The following is a 10,280-nucleotide window of genomic DNA, read 5'->3' on the forward strand; positions in this document are numbered from 1 at the left end:
TTCCCATTTTTCTTGTCTTGTCTTATCCTTTGTCTCTCTGTTTTCTGTTTTGTTGTTTTTTCAGTGTCTCTCACTGCCATAATTATTCTGTCAGTGTTTTGCATTTAGTTCTTTTTTAGTGTTATTCACGCAATCTTCTATACATACCAGTCCCCTCCCGATGTCTTTCCTTTTCATGTAAAGTCAGTCAACATCGTCCTTCGGGTGTAGTGCGTTGTGCATAGTCATGAGTTTCTTGGTCTTCTAATCAAGCTGTCTCAGTTCTTCTTTAGTCCACCCTGTGAACGGCCCAGACTATCTTACTAATGATACTGCCCATGTATTTATACTTTTTATTAGGTTTCTGCTAAATAATTTAGTTTCCAGAAGTTTTCTTCTTCTCCTGAGGTATTCTTTTCCAATTCTCTCTTTCATTTCTATTATTATTATTATTATTATTATTATGTTGTTGTTGTTGTTGTTGTTGTTCATGATGATTTGTTGGTATTCGTTCCCCCCCCCCCAATATCTTCCTATTAAGAATTTTTTCTAGAAGGATATCTGATACTTACACAATGGAATGTTGCTAACGTCCGTAAGTGAAAGTATTCCTGTGGAACAAACTGGATTTGAACTTGGCACACCCAGGTTTTCAGTTTACGTCATTCACCACAGTAATTTGCTTTGTTTCTTTAGTTACATAGGCACAACTGAGAGTATCACAGTTTTTCTATATCCCATTCCCTGACCCACCTCCCAGATCGTTAGGATCAGCAAGCCTCACTTCTAAACCTATGTCTGACTACAGTTCCTGTAACAAATACCTAGAACCCACTCGGGAATGCTGATCACATTGTGATATTAATAGACATCACCCCAAACTCTCGACTCCAAGATGAGGAGCCATTGCTTAAAACGACAAGGTACTGACTGGGAAGCCATCAGGAATCACATCAGGGATGGCCAATAGAGTAGTGTCTTTTCTCTTTGTGCTGAACAGTGTGCAAATGAGGCTACTGAATCGTTCAAAGCAGCAACTGAAGCACATGTTCCCACGCAGAAGTTTAATAGTAAACTGCACTCTCCACAGTGATTCACACTCAAAGGCAGCATGCATTCTGCAGATTTATCCAACATAAATTCAATATAAATAGACAAAGACACAAAGAAGGTAGAAATAATTGTAAGAGTGAAATAGCTGCAGCCAAGAGAAGGATTGCTGAAATCACCAGCAAATTCATTGAGCCAAAGAAATTAGGAACTTGCGATTTCTGGAAATTTTATAACAGTGCAGTAAATAATGGGCAATCAGTGGGTTTGGTACGTTTCGGTGTCACCATTTAGGCTTGGTCGATCTGGCATAGTCAATTCGGTGTAGATACAATTCTAATAAAATTAGCACTTTATCGTTATAGTCAAAGTTTTTTTTTTATATTTTTAAAATTAATTCAGTACACAAAGACTATTTCTTTGAATAAAATTGAAATAAAAATTATTAAAAGAAAAAATTTAATTTCATTTAAAAAAAAAAGGACTTAAATGTTTGTGTAAAACACAACACATAAACAAACAAAACACACTCGTGAAAAATGAGATTGTATTTTCAGAATTTCAAACTTTAAAATATTTTTTAATTTTCACTCCTTAAAAAATTAATTATAAAATAATTAATCAAAAAGAGTTTTGCAAAAACATGATTTTTTTTCCTTAAAAACAGTTAAATTGATATAAAAATTAAAAACTCCAAACCATGTTTATTTAAAACAAAACACAAAAACAGACAACACTCGGTCGTCAACAACGAGATTATATGCGTATATTATTTTTCTTAATTAAAAAAAAAGGTGCTTATACACTTATATTACCATGCTATTTTCACAATATCATTTTTTATTAAATTGTTCAATTCGCCCATAATAATGCCGTAATTATTAGGGATGTCTTTTTTCGTCAAAGGTTTATTGTCAAATTCTAAGATGGATCTTCAAGCTAATAAAATTAATTTAATAATCCAAGTCAATTAGATTCGAGTTATTATTAGTGCTTTATTAAGGAGGATTGGAAATATTGTATCGATTGGTTATCGATTGGTAATAATTATTTGTATCAAAGGTAAATGAATTTTAAACGAAATTTTTCTTTAAAGTTTAAGAATGAATTTATTAAATTATCAGGGAATTGTCGGAGAGAGAAGAATATTTTTTCTTTTATCTTAGAAATAGTTCTATCTAAAATTTTCTTACTAATGATTCCTAAATCAGATTTAGATGGTAAATTAATCTAATTGCAAGTTTATTGTGGAAATTATTTTGTGGCTTTTCAGAGAAAACTTTGGAGTTGCTGCAATAACTATTTTTGTATAATTAAGAATATCTATAGATCTTAGTAAATATTTTGCTTCATTGTGTATACTGTTAAATTTATAAGATTTATTAAGTTTTTTGTATAATAAATTTCTATAAGTATGATAATCTAATTTCCAGAATTTTTTAGTTTTGTCATCTGGGACAATAATTTCAAGCAGAACATTTACGTTTTTAGCAAAGTTGTTAATTTTCTTTACAATTGAGCTAGAGAAGTTATCTTATTTCTTGAATCTAATTATTTTACATCAGACAAAGCATTTTCAAAATCATTTTTATTTTGGAAACTTAAGGAGTCTTTTGGAACTTCACTCTTATCTATTCACACCTCGAATTGCAGATTCTTTTTCTGGACTTTTGAGAGCATGACGTCACAAAAAATATATTTCCGAATTAATGCTAACCAGTAATACATTTTATGCTAATTTTTATCTTCTGGATAAAATAGCATATGTTTGAAAATCCATTGGTTAACGATTAAGAATTTTTCCTCTTTATTTGAATTCTTTATTTGAATATTTGACGGATTAATAAATATTATAATTTATTCAGTTTTTTATTTTTATCATTCTTTAATTGTTCTATCTTGATTTTTCTATTATCTCAATACGTTTTTATATAAAGATGGTTCTGGATATGACCTTAAACTATATCCAATGGTGAGGCCCCAGCTTGCGGACTTTGGGAGTGTGGTGCAATCCCTTAATTGCCATTGCTCTAAGGTGCACTCTGACCCAGAGTGGTAGTACCTGTTAGGGTCTCAATATGGGTTAAATAGAAACAGACTTGAAAAAAAAAAAAAAAACGAATATATTCTATTAAAAAATGTTTCTTCAAAATCACTGGATTTTGCATTAAATAACCCGAAAAGGGTTGATATGCCATAAAACAACAACCAAACCAAACTATATAAAGATAATATTTATCTTTGTAATTATCTGTGTGTGTGTGTGTGTGTGTGTGTGTGTGTGTGTGTGTGTGTGTGTGTGTGTGTGTGTGTGTGACAAACTTGATGAAAAGAAGAAAATTTTAAGAAACACTGTTATTTTAGAATTTAAAGTGGACGATCAGTTTTGCATAATGTTTAACATAAAGTAATATCCCATTTCTGGGTCATTCTAACTTTTTAAAGCAATTTCTTTTTTTTTTTTTTACATAGAAGTCGCCACTTATCAAGGCCCGGAGGCCACACGAGGATAAGGGTTATTGAGTGTACCATAATCAATGGGATAATATCGTAGTAATCGTTAGTAGTGGAAATTTGGTAAATTGTATTACTTAAGGGGACGGCGCATCAAGAATTTGTTTACGTTGGACTTGAAGACTACCAAATTGTAGTCAGCTGAAAAACAGAAGAGAGTTCCACATGCGTGCAGTTCTAAGAAAGAAGCTTTGTTCATGGAATCTACGTTTTGGTTTAGGCACAGATAAAGAGTGGGGAAAATTATTGACAGTGGTTTCAGTTAGAAATCATTAATTAGCAATTAACCAAATGTTTTAACACTAACCCTAAGTCTAAATGGCAAGGTCGTAAAAAGCCCCACCCACCCATTCCAAAATGCAAGAATTTAGAGTCTATAGTAAAAACAATTAACTGCCCTAAAATACTAGAATAGCTAAAAAAAAAAAAAAATGGGGCCATTATTTTACGTTCAATTTATATGCAAAACTGATCCCCCATTTTCAATTCTAAAATAATTGTTTTGTTTTTTTCTTTTGCCAAGTTTTTAGGGTGTTTACACGTAATCGCTGAAAAAAAGTAGAATCTCATTTTATACGTGTGTTTGTTTTGTGGGGTGATTTAATCTGTCTACAATAATGTCATTCTCATTTTAATGGTGTAAAAATTCGGTTACAGTCCACAATGGTGCCGGGAAAACTCGTCCCGGGAAAACTCGTCTCGGGAAAACTCGTCTCGGGAAAACTCGTCTCGGGAAAACTCGTCCCCTTTCACTAGGTAGGAAAACTGGTCCCTTATTGAATAAATATCGATTGAAAACACATTTTATGATCGTTCTTGAAGGAGATATTGTTTTTTAAAATAAACTATAAAAAATTAAAAAAATATTTTTACTTGTTTAATGTTTTTTTTGTGTTTTTAATAAAAGCGTTTATTATGTTCATAAACGAGACCGCATTTTTTTATATTAATATTAAAAGAATTTACTTATATACTGTTGTTTATAAAAGGGTAAAATCGATTTTTCTACCTCGCCGACTATGTTGTTTATTTAATTTATTTGGAATCGTTTATTTGGTAAAGAAAAAAAAACCCAGAAAACAAACAAAAAACATGTCGGTCGAGTGTTACGGGAGAACGAGAAATAATGCCCGGTATCTTAGGGGGTCTTGATAATCGCTAAAAAATAGAAAATTAAAGAAATTACTGAGGGAGATTTGGTTTTAAAAAGAAAATAATAAATTTTAATATTTTTTAAAATATAATTTAGAGAGAGAGGGGGGGGGATAAAACCTATATCTCCCTTCGAAAAGCAACCAACAAAAAATGAAATTAAAAAGATTCTTGATAAACGATAGCGGAGTTTTCAATAAAATTGATTAATAAATTTATTTAGTGATTACTTTCTCTCTTAATGATTGATTTTAGAATTTTGAAGTAAAAATTAAAAAAATTAAAAATGAGTTAACGAGAGATTGTTAGCACATATGGCATCTCTCGCGCCAAAAAAATATTTCGCTTTTAATTTATTAGTTAATTTTTGCAAAATTTGACAGGACGACAATAACTGTTGATAATTGATAAAAACATAATTTTAAATAACGCATGAGTGCATTTGGTATGACAGAAAACAAAAACATAACAACAAAAAACTATCATAATTAAAAAACAAAACCAAAAGCGTAACGAAGAATCGAATCGCTCCCTGTTTTTAATTTTTGGGTTTTGTTTTTTTTATTGTTTTTATGACTCCAAAAAACATCGTTAAAATAAGAACAAAAAAAAAATTTATAATTAACTTTGTAGGAACATAATAAACGCTTTAAAATAAGTTAAATCACTAAGAACTTAGCCAGTTAGGTAGAAAACGGACACTTAGAAAATCGATTTTATTTAAAAAAAAAAAAAAACAAACAAAAAAAACATTAAACAAGTAAAAATATTTTTAAAAATATATTATGGGGGGGGCTATAGTTTATTTTAAAAAACAATATCTCCTTCAAGAACGATCATAAAATGTGTTTTCAATCGATATTTATTCAATAAGGGACCAGTTTTCCTACCTAGCGAAAGGGGACGAGTTTTCCCGAGACGAGTTTTCCCGAGACGAGTTTTCCCGGGACGAGTTTTCCTAAATTCGTCCACAATAGTTTGAAGTTTGTAACTTTTTGCTATATATATGTGTGTGTGTGTGTGTGTGTGTGTGTGTGTAAACAGGAAAAATAAAAATAAAAACTCGAGAAGTGAAAGAAGGAAGAAAGGGAAAGGAAATCATGACAAAACTAGGACTATTCGTTAAAAAAGAAAATGAATCACACAATTTTTAATAGAATATTGATTATAAAATGGAACATTTTAACATCATTAATAAATACTTGTATTTGATCAGCGTTGTTTGAAAGGAGGGTTTAGTGAAGCCATACGCAAATTTATTTTTATTTTAATAGTATTTTTAGCGTTTCTACACTAGGATGAAATTTCGGAAATCGTAAAACTGAATTTCACACGAAAACAATGGTATCTACGTATTCCTCGTATTTTTAAGATGATTATACCTATTTACTATGCCTCCCCACGGGACAGAGTTAGACACCAGGGCCGTTTTTTAACGTGGAGAAAAGGTACAAAAATAAAAATTGTCTCAGTCGTGAAGGATTTCTCCTCCACCGAAAGAGAACAAGAAATGAAAGTGCAGCATCTGAAGAACAGATACTACACTTTGATCTTGACCAAAAAGATGATTATATCTAAAAATTACGAAATTGTAAAATGATTCCGTCACACATATGCGAGAAACACAGACACACACGCGCGTGCGAGAGAGAGAGAGAGAGAGAGAGAGAGAGAGAGAGAGAAGCATTAATTTAACACAGAGATTATGAAATCGCGTTTAACAGTGAAACCGAAATGAAAAAAAGCGAGGCGTTCAGTTTTACGTAATAAGAAACTGGTCCCTACTTTCCTCCCCACAAGGACAGAGTTAAACACAAAGTCAGTTTTAACGTGGTGAAAATCCATTTCCTTATAAAAAGACACCCTGGGGTAAAACAAACAAACAAACAAATAAACGAACAAACAAACAAAACGCTTGCCTTAGTCTAGAAGGATTTCTCTTTCACTGACCGAGGATAGAAAAGGGGACGTGTAGTATCAGAACAGTAACAGTAACACAGATACTACACGTTGCTCGGAGATAAAAAGCCAAGGAATTAGTCATATTTACATTTTTTAAATAGATTTTTAAAAACTCGTTATACTTTTTTCTTATTTTCGATTTCAATAAATATTCAGTTATTAGTGAATAAAAACATTATAATTCAATGTGCATTTATCAAAGTTACGTGAAAAACATGCGCGGGAAATTTTGTTTGACAGTAGTGTCGGAAGTGTCCTTAACACAGAAAATAATTGACATAAAGAAGTTGCAAAAAGTTTTGCTTTTCAATCAACTTCGACTTGTGGGAACATGCCAACCGGATGCTAACGTCTCCAGCATAAGAGACAAAATAAAAAATCGTCGTTTGCACATGGCTCCACGCATCGCTTCCGTTTGGAAAAAGAAAAATAAGAAACCATAAAAAGAATTATGAACCAATGGCAGAGCTCCCCGCCGAAAATAAAGGCCTAAATTATCACAGCCGCTGGAAGCCGGTTTACGACTATAAAAGGAGGGGACCAGAAAGAAAGAGAGGAGAGATTCGCCTAGCTGCGTCAGTGAACGCACGGACAGTCTTCCACCCGACCTAAAGAAATGAAGAAGAAAAAGAAAAGAAAAAGAGATTCGCCCAGCTGCGTCAGTGAACGCGCAGACATTCTTCCACCCGACCTAAAGAGATGAAGAAGAAGAAGAAATAAGGCACCAGTGAACTGAAGCCAACTCCGCTCTCACGTTATGAGCCGAGACGCCTTCAATTCTAACAATGCCTATCTTACACAAACCAAAGAAGAAAAAGAAGAAAAACACAGGAGGCAAAAAAACGCCGCGCCGCTAGGTTGATAAATGTAGTCGTCGCTCTCCAGTTAAAAGCCTGACACATATCACCGAAGTAGCACGACTGGCCGCCACTTACCACCCCCGTCGTCTGAAAAGATAAGTACGCTTTGTTTAATTATACTACCCCCACAGAAGAATTCCTTATCAATGCATACACACGCTGGACTACTATTCTCAATTTTCCTACAACAATTATTTCTCTTCCCACGCGCGAACAAACAATAGTGACCCGAACTTGAGATGAAAATACATTTCCTTTCTTGCAACAACACCAGTCCTGCAACGAACATTGGCCACATACGCGCGGACATATTGTAACTAAAACGTTCATTTCTTTCAATAGCAAATAAACAACGTTTATCTTATCCATTAACTGAGCCTTTGTTTCCTTCAATTCCTCATTCGTTTCATTATTCTCTTGTAACGGGATTGGGGTATTTATATATCCTAGTCCCCTACAAAAATGGTGACCCCGCCCCTTTATTTAAATGAAATGGATGCGGTTGAACGAAGCATGCATACACACCTACAAACATTCTAGGAACACTTTACCTCTTCTAAATGAAACTATCCAAAAAAAAAAAAAAAAAAAAAACTCCTCAACCTCCAAAAAAAAAAAAAAAAACCTCTGAGCCATAAATGGCGAACCAACCAACGAACCAACCAACAAACCAACGAACCAACCAACAAACCAACCCAACCAACCAATGAACCAACCCACCAACGAACCAACCAACGAACCAACCCACCAACGAACCAACCAACAAACCAACCCAACCAACCAACGAACCAACCCACCAACGAACCAACCCACCAACGAACCAACCAACAAACCAACCCAACCAACCAACGAACCAACCCACCAACGAACCAACCAACGAACCAACCCACCAACGAACCAACCCACCAACGAACCAACCAACCAACCAACCAACCAACCAACCAACCAATCCACTAAAATCCTCACGGGCACTCTCGGAATAGCTCCGCTATTTCGGGTGGCGATGTGTGTGGGAACATGCCAACCGGATGCTAACGTCTCCAGCATAAGAGACAAAATAAAAAATCGTCGTTTGCACATGGCTCCACGCATCGCTTCCGTTTGGAAAAAGAAAAATAAGAAACCATAAAAAGAATTATGAACCAATGGCAGAGCTCCCCGCCGAAAATAAAGGCCTAAATTATCACAGCCGCTGGAAGCCGGTTTACGACTATAAAAGGAGGGGACCAGAAAGAAAGAGAGGAGAGATTCGCCTAGCTGCGTCAGTGAACGCACGGACAGTCTTCCACCCGACCTAAAGAAATGAAGAAGAAAAAGAAAAGAAAAAGAGATTCGCCCAGCTGCGTCAGTGAACGCGCAGACATTCTTCCACCCGACCTAAAGAGATGAAGAAGAAGAAGAAATAAGGCACCAGTGAACTGAAGCCAACTCCGCTCTCACGTTATGAGCCGAGACGCCTTCAATTCTAACAATGCCTATCTTACACAAACCAAAGAAGAAAAAGAAGAAAAACACAGGAGGCAAAAAAACGCCGCGCCGCTAGGTTGATAAATGTAGTCGTCGCTCTCCAGTTAAAAGCCTGACACATATCACCGAAGTAGCACGACTGGCCGCCACTTACCACCCCCGTCGTCTGAAAAGATAAGTACGCTTTGTTTAATTATACTACCCCCACAGAAGAATTCCTTATCAATGCATACACACGCTGGACTACTATTCTCAATTTTCCTACAACAATTATTTCTCTTCCCACGCGCGAACAAACAATAGTGACCCGAACTTGAGATGAAAATACATTTCCTTTCTTGCAACAACACCAGTCCTGCAACGAACATTGGCCACATACGCGCGGACATATTGTAACTAAAACGTTCATTTCTTTCAATAGCAAATAAACAACGTTTATCTTATCCATTAACTGAGCCTTTGTTTCCTTCAATTCCTCATTCGTTTCATTATTCTCTTGTAACGGGATTGGGGTATTTATATATGACCTAGTCCCCTACAGACTCAAAAGAAGAGAAAATATATTTTAATTAAGATTTCTATAAGAATAAACAAGTAAATATGGATTAAAGATTAAAAAAATAATAATCTGAAAGTAAAGTTTTAAATATTTTTTCCAAACTGTACCCAATTTTTAAAGGGGTGTGCGATTACATAAATCCGGTCCAGTTCCTCTGAGAGTTCTTGTTAGTGCTTTTCGAATATCACAATTATACTCGGAATTTTTTTTTTTCGCGACTTGTTCCACTTTCTTTAGGCTGAAGGGGAGTAGGGGTAGCGGTGGATTCGAACGAAAATAAATAATGCTTTAAAGCCCCTAGTTGTTTCGCTCCTCTCGAGGGCAGAGATAGAAGTACGTTTTTTTTTTTTTTAAGGGCGGTGGGGGGGGGGGAGTCCAGTATCCAAAAGGGGGCACTCTGGATTCAGACAACATTATAAAAAAATTGTCTTAAAAAATTTCTACATAAATCGAGGACAGAACAAATAAAGTTTATCAGAACAGATACTACACTTTGAATTATTTATTTATGAATTTATATATATATATATATATATATATATATATATATATATATATATATATATATATATATATATATAATCTATGCAATGTAAGAATTTAGGCACAAGGCCACTAAATATGTGAGGAAATTTGAGTCACTGGTCATCCTCTGTCTATCCTACTTTTAGCTAGCATCATTGCAAAGCATTTCATAAGATATTCGAATATTGTATGGATTCAAATACACTTGTTTT

General features: G+C 34.4%; 1 protein-coding gene across 8 annotated transcripts in view; it reads right to left on the reverse strand.

The window, feature by feature from the left end:
• LOC145242489 (uncharacterized) overlaps positions 1-9,812 on the reverse strand; it is a 66,463-nt gene extending 56,651 nt beyond the window's left edge. For 7 of the 8 annotated variants that reach the window (XM_080105551.1, XM_080105549.1, XM_080105546.1 and 4 more), the window contains exon 1: positions 9,651-9,812. The gene's annotated coding sequence lies outside the window, so the exon portion shown is untranslated. The remainder of the gene's footprint in view (positions 1-9,650) is intronic. The other variant, XM_080105552.1, reaches the window with a different exon arrangement.
• Positions 9,813-10,280: the final 468 nt, after the last annotated feature.

This window comes from Euprymna scolopes, chromosome 21 (assembly GCF_053919585.1).
Source record: "Euprymna scolopes isolate OS-2025 chromosome 21, ASM5391958v1, whole genome shotgun sequence".
In the NCBI taxonomy this organism is placed as follows: domain Eukaryota; kingdom Metazoa; phylum Mollusca; class Cephalopoda; order Sepiida; family Sepiolidae; genus Euprymna; species Euprymna scolopes.